This window comes from Mus caroli, unplaced genomic scaffold (assembly GCF_978045245.1).
Source record: "Mus caroli unplaced genomic scaffold, Mus_caroli_1 scaffold_11, whole genome shotgun sequence".
Taxonomy (NCBI): Eukaryota; Metazoa; Chordata; class Mammalia; order Rodentia; family Muridae; genus Mus; species Mus caroli.
The window spans coordinates 72,721,976-72,743,217 of NW_028227266.1; the positions used below are offsets into that span (position 1 = coordinate 72,721,976).

The 21,242-nt window shown below is 40.8% G+C and overlaps 1 pseudogene; it reads left to right on the top strand.

Moving 5' to 3' along the window:
- The first annotated feature begins 836 nt into the window (after positions 1-836).
- On the top strand, positions 837-955 carry LOC115032077 (5S ribosomal RNA; annotated as a pseudogene).
- The last annotated feature ends 20,287 nt before the right edge of the window (positions 956-21,242 follow it).

Below are 21,242 nucleotides of genomic sequence, written 5' to 3' on the forward strand. Positions count from 1 at the left end.
TCTGGAATCTACGGTCAGGATCACCTGAGCATTGTCCAGGCTATGCTTCAGAATTCTGCTTTGCCCAAACTTGTAATTATTCACACGTGATTATCTTTGTCTCTCCACTCCAGCCTGGAAGCTTACAGCTACCTTCCTCTCTTCCTCTTTTCAAGGATAAAATGGGAGGGATCCTGGCCAACAAATCGCACAGGAGTCACAAGACTCAGGCATCAAGCCAAAAAGATGTCAAGTTCACCCTTTGCTGCTCCGTGCTGTTTTAATCCTGTCCTGGGGCTTTAGCCCAGGGGCTTGGTCTTTGTCTTGCTCAGACCCTGCAGGCTTCTTCTCTGGATCTTTTCACTCGTTCATGTTTTCCCCATTTGTGACTTGAATTCCCCTTGGCTAGTAGCGATCTCAACATTATCATTTCTTACAGAAGACTGGCAAGTTCCTTCACGGAAAACTTTTAATGAATTATTTACTGTAGACCATTATCTCTCTTTGATAGAACAGAGATTCCATTAAGGAACAATTTTTTAAAAGATTTATTTATTATTATACGTAAGTACATTTACATTATAGCTGTCTTCAGATGCGCCAGATCTCATGTGGTTGCTGGGATTTGAACTCAGGACCTTCAGAGGAGCAGTCAGTGCTCTTACCTGCTGAGACATCTTGCCAGTCCCCAAGGAATGATCCTGAAATATGTAGAACAAGATGTTTTCAGGTACCCAAACCTTTTCCTCATAGCTAAACTACTGTCATGGATCCTTCTTAGGGGTATAAATTTACTGTAGGAAGCAAATGTTTATCACTAATAACAAATGCTATTGATGATTGAGAATTTATGTATTGTCTACAACTATACCTCCCTGAGCATGCCCAATCTCATCTGATCTCGGGAGCTAAGCAGGGTCTGGCCTGGTTTGTACTTGAATGGGAGACTGCCTGGGAATACCAGGTGCTGTAGGCTTTTTAAAATAAAAAATAAAAAATAAAAAATAAATAAATAAAATGTATATGTTGTTGAAAAAGTTGAGTACATAATGTGGATGCCTAATGGTGAAGAAACTGATTTTTTTTTTTATCCTAGTAAAATGTACTTGGTTACCAGTAACAAATCCCTTGAAATGTCTGCAGTTTTCAGAAACTGGGAGATGTGAACTTCAGCTGTGGGAGTAGTATGTGGAGGGATAAAAAGAATCTAACTGCTGGCAAGAACAAGGAGAAGGGACACCATATCTATTTACACCATGTTCATTTCTACTCTATCTATCTATCTATCTATCTATTTATCTATCATCTATCAATTATTGTCTGTTTGTCATCTATAGATCATCTATTTATCTATCTACCTATCAATCATTCTCTATTATCATCTCTTAATCAATCATCTATTTATCTATCCACCTTATCTGTCTATTTATCTACCTATCAATCATTGTCTATCATTTATAGATCATCTACCTATCTGTCATCTATCTATTGCCTATTGTCTATCATCAATCACCTATATATTGGCTGTCTACCACTATTATCTAGCATCTATGATCTATGATCATCTATCATGTCTTTAATCTATCACCTACCTACCTATCTTTCTTTTAATCAATCATCTATTATTTATTCTGTGTCTTACAGGTAGCACAGATATCCTATAAAAGAGTTCTTACCCTATATATAAAAGATATCCTATAAAATGTTCAGGTAAATTTAAATTTATTAAAAATATAATTAAAATTGAATTTGAGATATAAGGGTATTTAATATCAGAGCAGAATTTGGTGTACATCCTACATTGTGTAGCCTCCAACAGATGTGACATCTATTCACAGTAAGAGATGCATCTGAAAAGAAGTGAGCTCAACCTGATAAAATAATATTTGAAAATTTTAGTGTCATAGTTAATGATAGTAAATCATTTCCTTAATAATGGAGATGACTATTAATGTAAAATTACTAATTTTATAAAGCGTGCAAATAAACTAGAATTATGAGAATTTTAAAAGCATTAAAAATATGTAAGTAATTGTACTGGCTGGTTTTGTGAGTCAACTTGCCACAAACTGAAGTTATCACAGAGAAAGGAGCCTCCCTTGAGGAAATGCCTCCATGAGATCCAGCTGTAAAGCATTTTCTCAATTAGTGATCAAGGCAGGGAGGGCCCCTTGTGGGTGGTGTCATCCTTAGGCTGGTAGTCTTGGGTTCTATAAGAAAGCAAGCTGAGCAAGCCAGGGGAAGTGAGTCAGTAAGTAACATCCCTCCATGGTCCCTGCATCAGCTCCTGCTTCCTGACCTACTTGAGTTCTAGTCCTGACTTCCTTTAGTGATGAACAGCAATGTGAAAACGTAAGCTGAATAAACCCTTTCCTCCCCAACTTGCTTCTTAGTCACGATGTTTTGTGCAGGAATAGAAGCCCTGACTAAGACAGTGATGAACAAATATGTTTAATTTTTATGTAAAAAGATAGTATGTTCTATAATTTATCATTCATCCAGTCTGCTGAGGGACATCCAGGATGGCTCCATTTCTGTGCTATTGTGAATAATGCATTTTTAACTAACACTTTCAATGAAGTTACAATCAAGATACAAAATCCAGAAACTATCATATGTATCAATAACAAACTTATAAAGAAAATGATATATTAAAAAATTCCAATCACAATTGCCCCCTTCCAACATCTAGGAATTTTAATATAGTAAGTAGTTTACAGAATAAGGGAAATCCTAAAAAATAAATAAATAAATAAATAAATAAATAAAATGAAATAAAAAACTCCAATCACAATTGCCCCCCTCCAACATCTAGGAATTAGCCTCACCAAGGAAGTGAAAACCTTTCTCAATGAACATTTAAAACTCTAAGCAGAGAAGACACCAGTCAATAGAGAGGTGGTCGGTCTATTCCATGCTTCTGGCTTGGCCGACTTGACCTTGTAAAGTGGCTTTACTGCTCCTAAATCTACATGTTCAACACAATCACCACTGAGAGGCCTACGACAATCTCAGAAAAGTAGGAAAGGCAAATCTGATTTGGAGACGTATTTCATGCTGATTTGTGATTCTAGAATAGGGAGGCCCTAGTCTGTAATAGAATGGGTGTTCCCATGAAGAGGGAAGAATTGAGTCTACAGGAATCAAAGGACTGAAGAAAACAAGCAGGACAAAGAGCAGCTCGGTCTTTGCAGAGATAAAGCAGGGGGAACAGAGCCCTTCTGGTTGTCCCTACTGAGGCTCTACATAACTGGCACCTGTGTTGGAAAAATTGCCCATTTCAAAATGTGGTTGAGTTATGGGACACCATGATCCACATCCTATTTCTCCCAAACTTTGCATCATATTGGAATCCTTGATGTCAAAATCTTTATGAGAGTCCACAGTTTGGTAAGGGCCTGCTCTGCTGAACTCTAGCACTCTGATTCTTCAGAGAACAGAGCAGAGCGGGTTAGCCGGCAGCTTCACCGTCCAGCCATTGCAGCAATCTGTGTATATCTAGCGCTGGGGTAGGAGCGCTGAAGTGAGATCCTGAAGAAGTCAGTCTTACAGTCCACAGATTACAAAATGAAAATAGGTATCCAGGCACCTGTATTAGGTACAGGTTCTCACTGCTATGCTGAAACACGCAATAAGAGCAGCCTAAGGAAGAAATGCTTTATTTTGGCTCCCAATCTAAAGATGCAGTCTGTCAGGGTGGGGAGGCATGGCAACAGAAAGGGGTAACAGAGCCTCCTCAGTGAGAAGCAGAGATGGATGCGGGTGCTCAGTGCACTGTCTCCTTCTTATCCAGTCCAGGATCCTAGCACATGGTGCCCTCCACTTTTAGGGTGGGTCCACTCACCTCAATTGGCACCATCTATGAACCCTTCACATAAATGCCAGGAAGTCTGTTTCCTGGGACACTGTTGATCCTGACAGCCTGACCATTGATATTAACCATCCTGTTTGTTAACAATAACAGGTTTCTTTCTCCCTTGCATAAACTTGATCATCTCTGAAAATAAAATTTTAATTTGTTTGTATATAAAGAGCTTTGTTAATGAAAAAATTTATTCATGGAAGAAAGTTATTAAAATTTTGTTATTAACATGCATTTAAAATTAAATGGGAAAACTAAATAGATTTTTCTTTTTCTTTTTTTTAAAAGAATAAGATGCTGGACTTGGGCCTGGAAAGATGGTCCTGCAGGTAAGAGCACTTGCTGTTCTTACAGATGACCCAAGTTTGATCCCCAGCATCTACACCAGGTAGTAGACACTGTTGTAACTCCAGTTCCAGGAGATCTGGGCTCTCTTCTAGCTTCCATGGGTACACATACATAGATACACACACACACACACACACACACACACACACACACAAAGACATATACACATATACCTAAATTAAAAAATTAATATTTTTGCTTGCATACTTTTGTATTCAAAGGCCTATCTAGCTTCAGATAGAAGGAGGTAGCTCTGTGCTCTAAGGTCAGAGGCAAGGGCCCCAGGTCACAAGTCTCCATTCTTCAGAGACTTGTGAAGACCAAGATTCTAAAGTGTTCATATCTCAGGGAGGAGGGCTTGATTCACTTTCTGGTTTTTCTGAGCTATCGCATATTTCCAGAATCCTAATCTGTTGTGTAAAGCCATATCCTCTTTCTTGACTTGGATGGTTTTGATTGGGGGGGGTATTTTTTATTTATTCACTTTACATCCTGCTTACTGTCCCCTCCCACTCACACCACCCTCCTGCAATCCCTTCCCCATCCCCCATCCCCATCCCCTTCTCCTTGGAGTGGGTGGGGTCCCCAAGGTATCCACCCACCCTGGCACACCAGGTCTCTGTAAGGCTAGGTGCATCCCCTCCCACTGAGGCCAGACAAAGCAGCCCAGCTAGAAGAACATATCCCACACACACGCAACAGCTTTTGGGAGAGCCCCTGCTCTAACTGTTTGAGACCCGCATGAAAACCAAGCTGCATATCTGCTACAACTGGGGATGAGGGCAGCTAGGTCTAACCTGTGTATGTTCTTTGCTTGGTGGCTCGGTCTCTGAGAGCAGCAAGGGTCCAGGTTAGTTTGCTCTGTTGGTCTTGCTGTCCTTCTTTCTATTGAATGCTTTATATTCATCTCTACCATTAGGATGCTAGTGTTATTGTAAGAAGGAGTTTCCAGATTCAACTCTCACAGCCTGCCTGGGAACTTCCACTTTGCCACCTATAGCCTTTCTCCAGCCACTTCCTGTTCCATATCCTGACACTTTCTATGTCTCCATCCTGTCTTCTCTTTGCACCCACTGTATCCTTTAGTTAGGTGCCACCTTTCCATTTCAAAGACATTTAAAAATAACTGAACTGGTTTGTCTCCAGCATGCTCACAGATGACAGATCCCTTCCTTCCTTTCCACATATTCCTGGATCCATTTCCTTCCTCCCTACCTCTTCCCAAGCCTACTCCTTCCTTCCTGGCTACCTCTGTCTAGCCAGTGTTGCCCTCTCCATCCTGAAGTGTTAACTGTCAAGTCATCCAGCTCTGCATATGATGAGACACCCCAGGTGCTCTGTGTCCTGCTAAACCCTGACAACAGCAAGGTGAAAGAATACATGTGGAAAGCTAAGGACACTTGGGCAAAGAGACCACCATGAGGACTGCATAAAAGCCCAGGGGAACAAAGGTGTTATAAATAAAGAAGTCTAACAAAGGGCATATACGGTGGGCAGGAAGGAGTTAAAGATGCTTTCTGCTTGTCCTAAGCAGTGGCATGTTACTGCCAAGTCTCATTCATACAGTTTCTATTCATTTAGGAGAGAAGATGGATTTGAGCACATAGGGTGTTTTTGGGTCGATAGCAATCTTCCTACATCCCTGCCTGCTTGCCTTGAATCATAAACAAAGATGCTTATTGTCTGCAGGAATGCCAGAGCATTCTCTGTAACTCCCAGTTACCTACAGCATGCCTCTAGGCAGCAGACGCCTCTCCTTCCTAGCACTGGCTCTAGTGATAATTGTCTTTTCAAACCCGTTGTCATGTACAGCGCCTGCCTGTGAACGCCACGGGTCAGCCTGGGCTGTTTTCCCCATGCTCTGTGTTCAGTACCTTGCACAGAGCCTCAGATACTAAAATTCTCACCAACTGTATCTGGAGAACAGAACCAGTCATTGACAAGGCTATTATTCACAAACTAGTGGATGGCTTTAGCTCAGTTCTCTCATGGAACAATCCTATCTTAAACCCGTGAAAAGAATGTTTGAGAGCTGGAAGATACAAAGTCCGAGATTTGAAGAGATTTGAACTCAGGTCTGTCTGGCCTTGCTGCAGACAACACACTCTTGGCTCATAGGTTGTTTGCCTCATTCTGAGATCTAGATACATTTTTCCCAAGGAAAAGTACAAACACTGATGTAATGAACTCCAGGACCAGCGGGTGCAGGAAGCTGCAGACAGGCTGAAGAGACATTTTTAGCTGTGACATCTGACACGGAGAGCAGAAGCCCTAGATCCCTGCCAGCTCTTATTTCAGAAGGGTAAGAACCCACTTAAATACCCCAGGAAGGAGGCTGTGTACACAATCACTATACACTTAGGTGAGGGGACACTAATCATTGAGCGTTCTGTTTTATTAAGATGCAGGAGTGTTCATGGTGCATATCAATTAGAAAAGGCAGATTATGTAATGACTCCAGTCTTAACTTTGGAAGAAAGAACACGCACCGTATATATGTTGATGGAGGGTGCACACTAGAAGAATCCACCAAAAAATGTTAGTGGTTATAAGCAAGAAAATCACAGATGACTTTAACTTTCTTTCTAGTTTTTCACATATCCTATGATTATTAGGTATTACTTTTAAATTCTTATGAATAAAATTTATCATGAGTATATAGATAAAATATAGAAGCTGGCACAAAATACCAATTGAGGATGTCTCTGCATATTAAAATACTGGTTTAATTTATTTATTAATAATTATTTTAAAGCATCAGGCAATTGGGGTTGGAAAGATAACTCATTGCAGTGGTTCTCAAACTATGGGTCAATTACTAGAATTAATAGAATGACCTATTCATGGGGGTCACATATTAGATATCCTGTATTTTAGATATTTACACTATAGTTCATTACTAGCAAAATTACAGTTATGAAGTATCAATGAAAATAATTTCAGCCGGGCGTGGTGGCACATGCCTTTAATCCCAGCACTCGGGAGGCAGAGGCAGGCGGATTTCTGAGTTCGAGGCCAGCCTGGTCTACAAAGTGAGTTCCAGGGCAGCCAGGGCTATACAGAGAAACCCTGTCTTGAAAAACCAAAAAAAAAAAAAAAAAAAAAAAAAGATTTAAAAAAAAAGAAAATAATTTCATGGTTGGGGATCACCACAACAGGAGGGACTGTATTAAAGGATCGCTGCATTAGGAAGGCTGAGAACCCTGGCTTAGTGGATAAGGGCAGTGATTGCTATAGCAGAGGTCTCATGTTCAGTCTCCAGCACCTACAGGGAGGCTCACAAGGATCTGTCGCAGACAGTGCCAGAGGATTTATCTCCCTCTACTGGCCAACATGAGGACTGCAAGCACTCAGTGCACTGCAAACAGGGAGCACATGTACATATAAAAAAGAGACGAGGGGCTGGTGAGATGGCTCAGTGAGTAAGAGCACCCGGCTGCTCTTCCGAAGGTCCAGAGTTCAAATCCCAGCAACCACATGGTGGCTCACAACCACCCGAAATGAGATCTGACGCCCTCTTCTGGTGTGTCTGAAGACAGCTACAGTGTACTTACAAATAATAAATAAATAAATAAATAAAAAAGAGACGAATAAATCTTTCTATAAAACCGCACTATCAAAAGACTTATAAAGCTGCAATAGAATGAATTGATTGCTCTTAAATATGGCTTCATGACTTTGGATTTCTTACATTCCACATAATTATGCTCCCAAAAATGATGCTCTCATCAAATACACATGTGGAATCATTGCATTAAATTTGGAGTTTTAGTAATTTATCTAATAACAACTTACAAATGTATATACCGAAAATATGAACGTCAAATCAATGAACAGTCAGGCTGATGACGTTGCTAAGCATTGCAGTCTTTACAGCCATGTCGGATTTATTTTCACAGTTTCTCTGCATTTGGCTACCCTCTGTGCTGGCTTCGTTCCCAGCTTAGATCGGGACTCCTGCTAGGAGTCAATCAACTGCTGAAAACACAGAGATCTGGAGACCAGAAGACTGGAAAAAAGTCACTTGCACAATGAGCCAATAGTATCGCCATCTGACCAGCTGTGTGCAAGGGGAAGGAGGCAGAGTCCCTGCCATGGAGCGCAGACTGGACCATAGGCTCCCGAGGGAAGCTACAGGAGGTCCAGAGGTGAGCCTGGTCTAGATCAGCATCCTTACTCTGTCTCTACTGCTAGTCTTTTCAATTTGATGCCTCCTGGATGCTTCACCATTGACTACCTCATGGAATTCCCTATGGCTTCATGTCCTTTGCTCAATACTGCCCATTATGAACAGGTTCTAACATTTCCTTTGTCATGTTCAACTACCCAATGAGAACATCCGCTAGCCTCCTTGACCCAGGAAATCCATCCCTGTACAAGAGTCTCAGACTGGACATTTCTAAAGATTCCTGAAATTAACCACATGCCTTCCACCCGCCAGTGAACTGCATGGAAATTCAGGCTACCATGGGGCTTTACTAAGGTATGTGGCTTACCTGACAGTCAGTTTTCCTGTATTTATAAACATGGAACAGGAAACAGTAAGAACAAAAAAATTGAACAGAAAATATGTAAATATGGGTCACTGAGTAATACAGAGGCAGAGAATCAACCTGCTCCAGAAATGAGAGTCAGGGGTCTTCAACATAGCCATCCCACAACCCCCTTTACTGAAGCCCACTCCCATAATTTCCACCACTGAAGTCCACTCCCACAAGCTCTTTTGCTAAAGGCCACCATGAGGAAAACCTTCTCCCTGGAGAATCAAAGATTAATCAGGGTCAAAGAAATGTTACACCCAGAAGTTATAAGGCTCCTGCTTACAGACCAGAATGGAGTATCTGGGATCCAGAATTTTTATTTCAGAGGCTGCAATCCTGATTTCAAAACCTGCAGAAGACATCCAAGAAGTCCTCAGCCCTACTACCTCCAATTCATGCATGAGGGCACAGACAGAAAGGATTTGGTCTAGAGTCCAGGGCAGGCCTTAGTCGAAGTTTAAAAGAAGTATCAATAACTATGAACATCTTATAGATAATGATAGTTGATCCCTAGTAAAATTAAATTTACTTTATGCAACTGATAATAGCAGGTTTTTATCCAGACCTGTTGAAATTTATGGCACCATGATAAATACACTGACATACTTCCCTGTTGGAGACCTGAGAGTAATGCTCGTTTTTCTGTCATTAGGGAGTCCATGGGGACATTTCCCTCTGCTCACAGCTTGTACACATTATGAACCCAATACACAAGTGACCTTCTCAAAAATTGCATCATTCTTTTAATGAGATAGATTAATACTGAATATACATACAATTCAACTGCTGTTCATTAGGTACCTACATTAGTCACCCCTCAGTATTTCCAAGACCAGCTCATTAATCTTCATTAATTTAGATGCAAGCTTCAGTACATAAAATCTGCTCAGCTTACATAACTTCACTGTGCAAAGACTGTTACACCAAATAATGCTGTAGCAGGCGACTTGAGACACTTCTATGTAGTTTGCCCAGTTTTGATTCTTTTTTATAAAATTCTCCCTAATATTTGAAGAATAAATGGAGGGCATATAATGATGTGTAAAACATACTAACTCATCCTTGGGAGGGAGACGGGAAAGGGTCAGGCACAGGAAAACGAATGGTGAGATAAGAGGAACTGGATGAAAGTAACAAAAACGTTGAGTCAAAACGTTAATTTGGAATTGAGTCGATGGCTTGGTGGTTAAAGCTCTTGTGACATAAGCATGAGGGCCAGAATGATCTCCAGAACCCAGTAAATGGTGGGGCGGTGGTGGCACACGCCTTTAATCCCAGCATTTAGGAAGCAGAGGCAGGCGGATTTCTGAGTTTGAGGCCAGTCTGGTCTACAAAGTGAGTTCCAGGACAGCCAGGGCTATACAGAGGTCTCGAAAAAAACAAAACAAAACAAAATAAAGCAAAACAGAACCCAGTAAATGTCAGATGGGCATGGCAGCCTACCTGTAATTCCAGCCTCAGAAGGCAGAGACAGAGGCAACCCAGAGCTACCCTCTAGGGAGACCAGCCATATAAGTGAGATGGAGGGTTTGCGGAGAAAGTGTGCCTCATTGGATAAGTTAGAAATGACAGGATGATACCTGGCATGGACCTTGGACTTCTACATGCATATACACATGTGCATGAGAACCCAGAAATGTGTGCCCTCACAATAAGGAAATTTGCACACAACATAGGCAGACACACACACACACATACACACATAGGAAAAAGAGAAAAAAAGTTTAAAATACTGGCTTGCCAACTATAGTGGACCAGAACCTTGTGTTTTTAACAGAAAGGGAGTGCCATGTTCTTGGCCCCCTTCTTCTTGCCTCCAAGAACATACTGGTCTGTTTCTTTGACTCTCTACAGCACAGCCTAATGGCTGGCAAGTTCAGACTGAGTAGAGAGCAGCCCACCCTGCATCTCACCTCATGAGTGGTCCATTCTAACAGCTGTGAACGGACAAATTCCTCTTTACACCTATGAGACAATGAGCAGTATTCTCTAAGACTGCAGACACAGATGAGACAGAGTGCTCACCTCACATGCACAGAGCCCTGAACTCTGGACTCTGTACCACACAGAAAGTCAGTGTCCCTAGAAAGAAGCATGCATTTCCTGACACAGTCCACCACAGATGTCTGTCTCTCCTGTTATATGTGGAAATGAAGCTATAAGGGGAAAGACGTGACTTCAGGACATAGACTGGGGCAGGCATATACTTTAGGATTCACTTCAAATGATCATGACATACCCAGTTAAGCGTGAGTGGCTAAGACCCATGTTCACCTGTACTCAATTCATAGTATTTCTTAACAGTTTCTTATTATTAAAAATTCTATTGATTTGTTGAGAAAATATGAAATCTTCAAACTGATTTGATTGGAAGGCTCTTGGAATGTTAAACTATTTAATATGTATTAACCTAGGTTGGTTTGGATTTTTATTTTTGTTTGTTTGTTTTTTGAGACAGGGTTTCTTTGTGTAGCCCATGCTGCCCTGGAACTAGCTCTGTAGACCAGACTGGCTTTGAACTCACAGAGATCATGCCTTCCTTTTCTGCCTGAGTCCTGGAAGTAAAGGTCTGCATCACCACTGACCAGCGGTCAAGGTTTTTTCTCATGTATATGTATTTATGTATATATGTCCTTCTTTCTTCCTTTCTTCTTTCTTTCTCTCTTTCTTTCTTTCTTTCTTTCTTTCTTTCTTTCTTTCTTTCTTTCTTTCTTTCTTTCTTTCTTTCCTTCTTTCTCTCTCTCTCTTTCTCTCTCTCTTCCTTCCTTCCTTCCTTTTTCTTTCCTTCCTTTTTCTTTTTCCTTCTCTTTCTTTCTTTCTTTCTTTCTTTCTTTCTTTCTTTCTTTCTCTCTTTTTTGTTCTTTCTATTTTTCCTTCATTCTCTTTATTTTTATTTCTTTCTCTTTCTCTCTTTCTTTCTTTCTCTTTCTTTCTTTCTTTCTTTCTTTCTTTCTTTCTTTCTTTCTTTCTTTCTTTCCTTCCTTACTTCCTTCTTTCTCTCTACCCTTTCTTTCTCTTTTTCCTTCCTTCTTTCTCATTTTTCTTCTTTCTTTCTTTCTCTCTCTTTCTTACTTTCTTTTCTTCTCTCTCTCTTTCTCTCTCTCTCCCTCCCTCCCTCCCTCCTTTCCTTCCTTCCTTTCGTGTGTGTGTGTTTGTGTGAGAGAGAGAGAGCTAGTGTCATCTGTGTACCTTAGCATATCTACTGAGGTTAGAGGACAATTTATTGGAGTTGGTCTCCTCTTTGCAGCATGAAGGTCCTGGAGTAAAATTCAGCTAACTGGACGGGCAGAAAGTATCTTTGCCCACTAAGCTTTCCACCATCTTGTTTTTCTGTTTGTTTATTATTATTATTGTTGTTGTTGTTTGTTTGTTTGTTTGGGTGAGACAGAATCTCATTATGTAGACCAGGCTGGCCTTGAATTCATAGAAATAAGTGTGTCCCAGCCTTCCAATTGTTGGGATTAAAAGTGTACGCCAACATACCTAGCCACCTTGGTTATTTACTTTTGTTTTGCTTTGTTTCTTTTTTTTTTAGACAGGATCTGTAGCCCAGGCAAAGACTGATTATGACCTCCTGACCATATGTCAGGTATTGCTAGTATTATGGTTGCATGGCTAAAGCCAGACAAAGACATTGAACTTTCTGAAGAGCAGGGTTCAAATGCCAGCCCCCTGTACAATTTGTTTGGCACATAGTAGGTATTCTTCATATGTTTCCTAATGGCAGGATACTAAGTGTTAAGCAAAATGAAGTGATTACCTTCTCTTTCCATGAGCGGAACAATGTAGTCACTTGATCAGAAACTCAACCTCCCTGAATTCCTTCTCACTCAGGAAAACTGTGGGTGCCTTCTGGTGTTTCGCAGCGTTCTAGAGCTCCCTGCCTGGGCAGGGGGCTTGTGGGAAGTTTAATCTGAAGTGTGATCATAGCTGACGACTGAGGGATTGGGGCTGTTGCATGTGGATTTTACCTTACATATCTATTGCAGAAGCAGCTAATACACAAACGTCTTTATAGTGTGCACGGGAGATGCATTGTGGGTAAGAGTGTGTCTCTTCTTTCTGATGCTCTGACAAAACATTCTGACTAAAAGCAACTTAGGGCAGGAAAGGATTCACTTTGGTTTTCACTTCCAGGTCACGTGCATCATTAAGAGAAGTTGGGGCAGGACCTTGAAGAAGAAACCGTAGCAGAACATTGCAGACTGAGTCACCACACAAGCTCATACTCGGCCAGCTTTCTTAGATAGCCAGGGCCACCTACCCAGGGAACATTATTATCAACAATGGCGTGAGCACTTCTGCTTCAACTACCAATGAAATACTCCCCCTAAACCCCCGCCTCTGCACATGCCCATGGGTCCACCTGATCTGGGCAGTCCCTCAATTCAAACTTACTTTTCAGTGACTCTAGACTGTATCAAGTTGACAGTTAAAGCAAACTAGAACAGCTGTCTCCAGGGTAGCTTCTCAAAAACAGGGATGGCTTCTCCATGGGGTTTTGGATGGGAGTTTTAAGACATGAGCAAACAAAATGTTTGGGTCTATATGTTGTCTACAACTTTTTAAAAAAATATTTAAGAAATTTTAGTCATAGAAATCAACATTGTTAAAATAAATTTTGAAAACAAGAAAACACAGGGCTGGAGAGATGGCAGGCAGGTAGATCATGGTGATTTCCCTGTTGTGATAGTTTTTTTTTAACTTGGGACTGTGAGCTTAGGCAGAGCCCTTTCACACCCACGTTGCATTTGGAGGAATATTTCATCACAATGACGGAAGTGGGTGTGTATTTGCTCTCCAAATCACCTAGGATGTGATGCCTAAAGCAGAGGTGGCCAGTTCTGACAGATAAGGGCAAGTTCCTCCCCTTCACACAGGCTGTGTTCCTCACAATTGTACGTTTAATAGCATTTACCAATAAAACATAATTAAAAACAATCATATAAAGTAATCCCCAGAAGTTTACCTCCATAGCAATCCTATTGAGATAGCTCTGGAGAACCAGCATAATTGGTGTTTGGTTATACAATACAAACAAAAAAGCAAACAAAACAACCCCAGGTGTGCAGTATCTATTGAAAGCATTCTGACCCTTGAGCCCTGACTTACTCTAGTTATAAAATTGTTAATATAGTTCAATTTTTTCAAGTGCTTTTTAACTCATTAGATGATTTTGCAAAATAATTTCTTCTACTATACTTAATAATTAATCTAACAAGCATAGAAGAAATATGCAAATTTTTTCTTTTAAAATATCTATAATTCTAAAGGGAGGGAACTTTTCCTCCAACATCCATTCTCAGTTGACCATTTTTAAATGTCTGGGGCATTAGAACCAAAAATGTAAAGAAGATTCCAGTAAATGCTTTTTATTTTATTCTGAGTCATTGGAAATGCTTTAACTTATAAATACTGAGCTTAAAAGATTCATGCTTTTTAAAATAATAATAATAATGATAAGGATGGTGGCTGGGGGCAGAGAAGAGATGGGGGATGAGATGGAAAAAGAAGAGCTTTGTTATAAGGCACCTGTAGTCTTCCTGAGAGGGGTAGAGGTTTGGAGTGAGGAGGTGGCTGTAAGGACAGAGAGGAAGGAGATGTAGAATTTGCAGTAATAACCAATCACCCTTGCTATGGGCATGCAATGGCCCCTGCAGGTGGGTAACTCTTGCATTTTCTGTCACTTTGTTTTGTTTCATCTTGTGTTAGGAGTTCATTTTGGTTAGGAGTGCATGGATAATAACCACATTGACTCTTGTAAGCAGCTTGGCAAGCAGAAGGAGGACATTAGCATTTCTAGCTACCCGTTTCTGGGCAGTGGTTATCAGATGTTCCACTGGCTTTCAAGTAGTCTACAGAGTGTAAAATGCCAGGGCTTACAGGAGTGAGCAGAGCTAAGACATACATTCAGATTAATTGGTCAGCAGCATTCAATTCCACGGAGCTGGGAGAGATGGAGACAGTGATGGGAAGGACAACACCTGCTCCATCCAGCTGCTGCTATCCTCCAGGGTCAAGTATTAAAGGAGGGTCTGATAGAGACCAAGAGGCAGCATCCAGAGGAGGGGGAGGAGACCCTGAAAAGCACAGCATAGCAGGGAGTCAGAGAAGAAAGATTTCCAGAATGTTCATTGAAGTCACTTTCTTAACTGGACTCAGTTTGGTTTTTGTTTGGTTGGTTTGTGTTTGTCTCCGTTTGGAGTAAGGGTTTGTTATGAAGCCCAGTCTACCCTCAAACACACAATCCTTGGACTGGCATAAGACTTGTCAGCCTATACCAGATATATGCCATTTATAGGAAAGACAGTTTTAAGATACAAGCACTAGCAAATAATTATTTTAAAGGAAGAAAGTAAGAAATAAAAGCAAATAACCTGATTCAACAGAATTCATTTCTTTTAACTATTAAGGAATAGTAATGGGCCCCAACCCTCCAGATCTACAAGCTCTGAATCCAGAACTCCACTCTCATGCTTACCTTATATCACTATGATGAGATACCATGTTCCAGAAGGTTAGGGTCCATGATCATCATGTTAGGGAGCTTGGCTGAAGGCAGGCAGGCAGGCATGGTGCTAGAGCAGTAGCTGAGAACTTACATCTTGATCCACAGTCATGAAGCAGTTAGTTTGGATTGGTGTGGACTTTTGAAGCCTCACAGCTGCCTCCAATGAGATATCTCCTCCAACAAGGCCACACTTCCTAATCCTTCCCAAATTGATCCATCAACTGGGGACCAAGTGTTTATTTGTTTATTTAAGTTTTTAATTAATTATTTTGTTTATTTACATCCCAAACATTGCCCCCTCCCCATCTCTCCTCACAGAGTCCTTCCCCCTCCTTCTCCCCTTCACCTCTGACAGCCCCTCCCCCCAAATCAGGGCATCAGATCTCTATAGGATTAGGCATATCCTTTATCAGTGAGACCAGACAAGGCAGGCCTCTGCTACACAGTGCCCGGGGCGGGGGCGGGGGGAAGCAGGGGACAGAGCTCAGACCAGCTAGTGTATGCTCTTTGGTTGGTAGCTCAGTCTCTGAGAGCTTCAAGGGGTCCAGGTCAGTTGATATTGTTGGTCTTCCTATGGAGTTGCTTTCTCTACAGATCCTTCAGTCCTTCCCCTAATTCTTCTATAGTGATTTCTGTCCTCTACCTAATGCTTGATTGTGAGTATCTGCATCTGTCTCAGTCAGCTGCTGGTACAGACTCTCAGAGGACAGGTATTCTAGGATCCTGTCTGCAAGCACAACATAGCATCAGTAATAGTGTCAAGGATTGGTGCCCACCCATGGGATGCATCCCAAATTGGGCCTGTCATTGATCAGCTATTCTTTCATTTTTTCCCTACATTTCTTTTAGACAGGAGCAGTTTTGGGTTGAAAGTTTTGTAGGTGTGTTGATGTCCCTATTTTTCCACTGGGGGTCTTGTCAAACTACTGGGGGGTGGTCTCTTCAGGTTCTATCTCCCCACTGTTGGTCATTTTGACTAAGGTCACCCATATTGAGTCCTAGGAACCTCCCCTATCACAGATCTCTGGGATTTTCTAGAAGCTTCCCACACCCCACACCCTCATACCCCACATCCCTGGCAGGTGCATATTTCCATTCATTCTCCTGGCTTTCTCTCCTGTCTCCCCCTATACCTGCCCAGGTCCCCCTGCTCTCTGCCTCCCATGATTATTTTGTTCCCCCTTCTAAGTGGGATTTAAGCATCCTCACTTGGGACCAAGTATTTAAATATATAAACTATAAGGGACATTCTCATTAAACCACTGCATCAACCAATGGCAGATGGAAAATATTTGAGAGGAGAAGGATGTGTTTGTATTGAGAATGTATAGGTTTCTTTTCTCCTCCTCTTCATGCCCTTGGCATCATGGTCCAAAAAGCAGTTAAATGTAGAATATATATTTCTAATCATGAATTTTTAATAATCCCATAGATTTTCTGTTTTGTTTTGTTTTTGTAAAATGTTGTGACTGAAGTATTTTAATCAGGGTTTCTACTGCTGTAATGAAACACCGTGAGCAAAAAGGCAACATTTCATTTGGCTTACATTTCCATATTACTGTCCATCATCAGAAAAAGTCAGGACAGGAACTCAAACAGGGCAGGACCCTGGAGGCAAAACTGACACCAGTTCCATGGAGGGGGTGTTGCTTACTGGCTTGTTCATCCTACTTTCTTACTTTTAATGTCCCATTAGTCAAGGAACAGCCCATAATGGGCTCATCATTGCCATATCAATCATTAATTAAGAAAATGCTCTACAGGTTTGACTACAGTCTGATCTTATAGAGGCATTTTCTCAGTTGAGGTTCTTTCTTTGTTAGGGTTTTATTACTGTGAAGGGACACTGTGACCAAGGTAACTCTTACAAAGGAAAACATTCAATTGGGGCTGGCTTATAGTTTCAGAGGTTCAGTCCATTATCATCATAATGGGAAGCATGGCAGCATCCAGGCAGACATGGTATTGGAAGAACCAAGAGTTCTACATCTTGATTTGAAGGCAGCCAGGAGGATATTTCTTCTGCAGGCAGTCAGAAGGAGTCTCTGATCACACTGATGAGGCTTGAGCATATATGAGATCTTAAAGCCCCACATCCACAGTGACACACCTTCTCTAATAAGGCCATACCTCCTAATAGTGCTACTTTTCATGGGCCAAGCATATTTAAACCACCACAGGTTCGCTCCTCTCAAATGACTTCAGCTTGTGTCAAATTGACATAAAACCACCCAGTACAGTATGGGTTAGAGAAGCCTTCCCAAATAATCTCATTTCTTTAGATAATGTTTTCAGAATCATCATTGGCATTATCTCTGGGGACCGTATTTGAAACACTTTTAAGTGCTAAGAGGTTGTTTAAAGTCCTGGGGAATATGCAACCAGGTACCAGGACAATATGGTAAATAACTGTAGACATAGTTTCTGATTATTTTGCTGATATTTATAAAGCCTATAGAGCTTTAGATATGAACTATATTATGAGAGTAAATGTTAAAATAGGATGTCTATGAGTTTTTAGAAATATTTCAGAGAGAAGCTGAGGCTGAAGAGATGGCTTTGTGGTTAAAAAACACGGACTGCACTTCTAGAGGACCTGGGTTTGGTTCCCATGACACACATGGTAGCTTCATTTCAGGGAATTGATGCCCTCTTCTGGCTTCCACAGGCACTGCATACATGTATATATGTAGGCAAACACTCATACATATAAAATAAAAACAAAAAGTCTCTAAAACAATAATCCAGAGTCAGTGATGTGAAAGGCAGCGTACAGAAAATTAAACATTGGGGCTGGAAATAGCTCAGAAGTAAAGGTGGCTGCCATGAAACCGTAATGAGCCAAGTTCAGTCTGTGGATCCAGCAAGGCTAGAAAAGACTCTATGAAGTTGTTTTTCAACTTCAACATGAGTGTCACGGCACAAGCAATAATTTCGAATTGATTAAAAAGATTAAGCATTAGTTAATACACATCACTGTGGATCAAGTCTTGCCTTCTTCTTACGTAAGTCCATGTTTAATATTTCAGACTTGCCAAAGTTCCCACATCACCTCACTTCTTCAACAGCATGAATATTGTTTATAGCTCTCCTACCTTGGGCCTAAGGTAATTAATTAAGAACCATATATCATGTTTAATTTGATAGGCTAAACTACTAAAAATGAAGACTAGTCATATAACTGTTTTGAACTTAACATTTTTATTTCTGATGTTTTTCCTCAGAATGTTCACAAAGACCATCTAAGCAAGCTTTCCCTTGCTGTTATTGAGTGAAAAGCATAAAAATATGTTCCATTATTTCATCTGTACTTGCCAAATATGTCTCCGTATAGGCTCATATTTTCCTATGACTGTCTTTTCATTCCAAACTTTACATAACCATGTATTGACATTTGAAAAATTACTGCAAATATTTGTAAGGACTTTTGCTGAATCATTGTGTTATTTCTAACAATCAAGATATCTTTTCCTTTCTCAATGCAAATAGTTCCAATATGGTTTTTCCGCCCATATAAACTCAAGGACCTTCAAGTAGAATGTTAGTTTATTTGCTTCATTTTAAACATTCAGAGTCAGACTGTAAATTATGGCAGCTCGCACCCCATCCCCCAAGCAGCAACACGTGGTTCATTTTCTTATTAAAGACATTTTTCTCACTATGTTTCCTTTATTGTTTTCCATGCCCTCTAACCTTAATATGGAGCTGATAACCAGTTAATGGCTCCAGTAAGATAAGGTAGGACACAGGCAGTCATTAGACCTTTGGGGTATTCCCATGGGTGTCATAAAGAACTCATAAATGTTTACCCTTTTAAAAACTTAATTGAAGAACATGCATAAAAACTGGAGTTACTCTTTGTATAGACTTTTTTTTAAAAGTGTATATAATTCCTTAATTTCCTTTGAACTAGGAGCATTGTCTAGCCCTCTCATTCCTCGTCCTGCACAATATTAACCCTTTCAGGATCTGGATCGGTGGTCTTCACAAATGGTCCCTCCTTCATCACAGATGTATCTGTCTGCTCCAGTGTAATATCGCACTGGGTATCTCCAGCAGAGCTTTCACACAGGTTCTGTGGTGTCCCTGGGGTTATGTGTCAGTCTGCACCTACGTCAGGGATACTGAAGCCTCCTCACTTAACTTGCTTATAATTAATAATCAGCCAGTGGGTTAATGTTTTGTTCTCCAACACACTTTGACCCAATGGTTTAATGACTTCTTCTTGTTCACAGTGTTGGGCACAGAACTTGACAATTAGACATGCTCCCCCACTGAGCTATATCCAGCCTCTGTGCAGAGTTAGAGTCCTGAAATTGGTGTTATTAGACTGGTTGAGGTTTCCAACTTCTGTAAGAACATCTGCATTTTTCTTGGCTCACACCTTTTATAGAAAAGAGCATTCAACCTTTCCCCTCTTTGCTTTGTTTTTATTGTAGTGGTATTTTTATGGACTTGTGAATTCTTTCTGATCTTCAGTGTGTCATTATTGTTTTTCACCATTCTGGAGTTCTCCATCCACCCCCTATCCCTTTGAGCTTGAGTCTTCTTGACACTTATGAATTACTTCTTGAGCCCTTCTATGGTGTCTACGACAAGGTGCAGACATTGTGTGTGTGTGTGTGTGTGTGTTTTCTCTGTCACCACCCTGAAATTCACACCTTTCTCTAAGGAATTCTAGGTTCTCTATAGGAGGGAATAATCTTTATGTGACAAGAATATATCACAGCCATATGTGAAATTGTTGAAGAATAGATTAACATAAACTGATATTGTGATACTACACTTGGATATTGCTGAGCAAGCTGTCATTGCTTCAATCTGTTATTTAGTTCTGCTGCTGCTTTCCAATGTAGTATTAACCCAAAGCTCACCAAATTGTAGACATTATGTGCTAGCTTTATTAATCAATTATAACTCAAGAAAGCTTGATGAAGGAAGGACAAGTAGGAAGGTAGAAGGAAGGAAAAAGGAAGGAAGGAATGAAGGAAGGAAGGAAGGAAAGAAGGAAGGAAGGAAGGAAGGAAGGAAGGAAGGAAGGAAGGAAGGAAGGAAGATGTTTGAATAGGTTTGTTCCTCCATAGCTTCATATCACAGGGAGGTGGGGCTTTGTTGGAGTCGGTGTGGCCTTGTTAAAGGAACTGTGTTACTGTGGAAGGTGAGACTTTGAAGTCTCATATATATGCTCAAGCCTGGCCAGTGGAATCAGAGCCTTCTCCTGGCTGTCTTTGGATCAATATGTAGAGCTCTCAGCTCCTCTAGCACCATGTCTGCCTGCATGTTGCCATGCTTCCCACTATGATGATAATGGAGTGAACTCTGAAACTGTAAGTCAGCCCCAGTGAAGTGTTTGCCTTTATAAGCATTGCCTTGGTCATGGTGTCTCTTCACAGTAATGAAACTCTTACTAAGACAAATAAAGGAGGGAGAAAGGGAAGGAGAGAGGAAGGGACCACCACTCCCTTGCCCCATCATAGGTATTTGGAGAGGCATTATCATTACTTTATGAGACTTTTCTATGGGTCTTATACAAACCCAAGAAAACTAAAAGGACTCTCAGCCATATTTTGCTTGTACACATAAAGCACATGGCATATGATAATTCTATTGTAAATATTAATTGCATATTGTACTTCCTCTTTTATAACGAAGAACTTGAAATAAGCTAATTCTTATCTTCTATGAAAGCTCAGAAAATTCATCTTTAAGAGTTAAATTATTAAAGGGCAAACTTTGGAAGGTAGAAGACGAGCTCTGATGCAGATGGCAGTTTAAACTTGTCATTCACAGGATGGAAACTCCTAGATCAGATTTTGAAGAAGGGAGAGTTAGGCACTGTACTGGCTGGTTTTGTGTGTCAACTTGACACAAGCTGGAGTTATCACAGAGAAAGGAGCTTCAGTTGAGGAAATGCCTCCATGAGATACAGCTGTGGGGCATTTTCTCAATTAGTGATCAAGGGGGGTGGGGGGAAGGGCCCATTGTGGGTGGTGCCATCCCT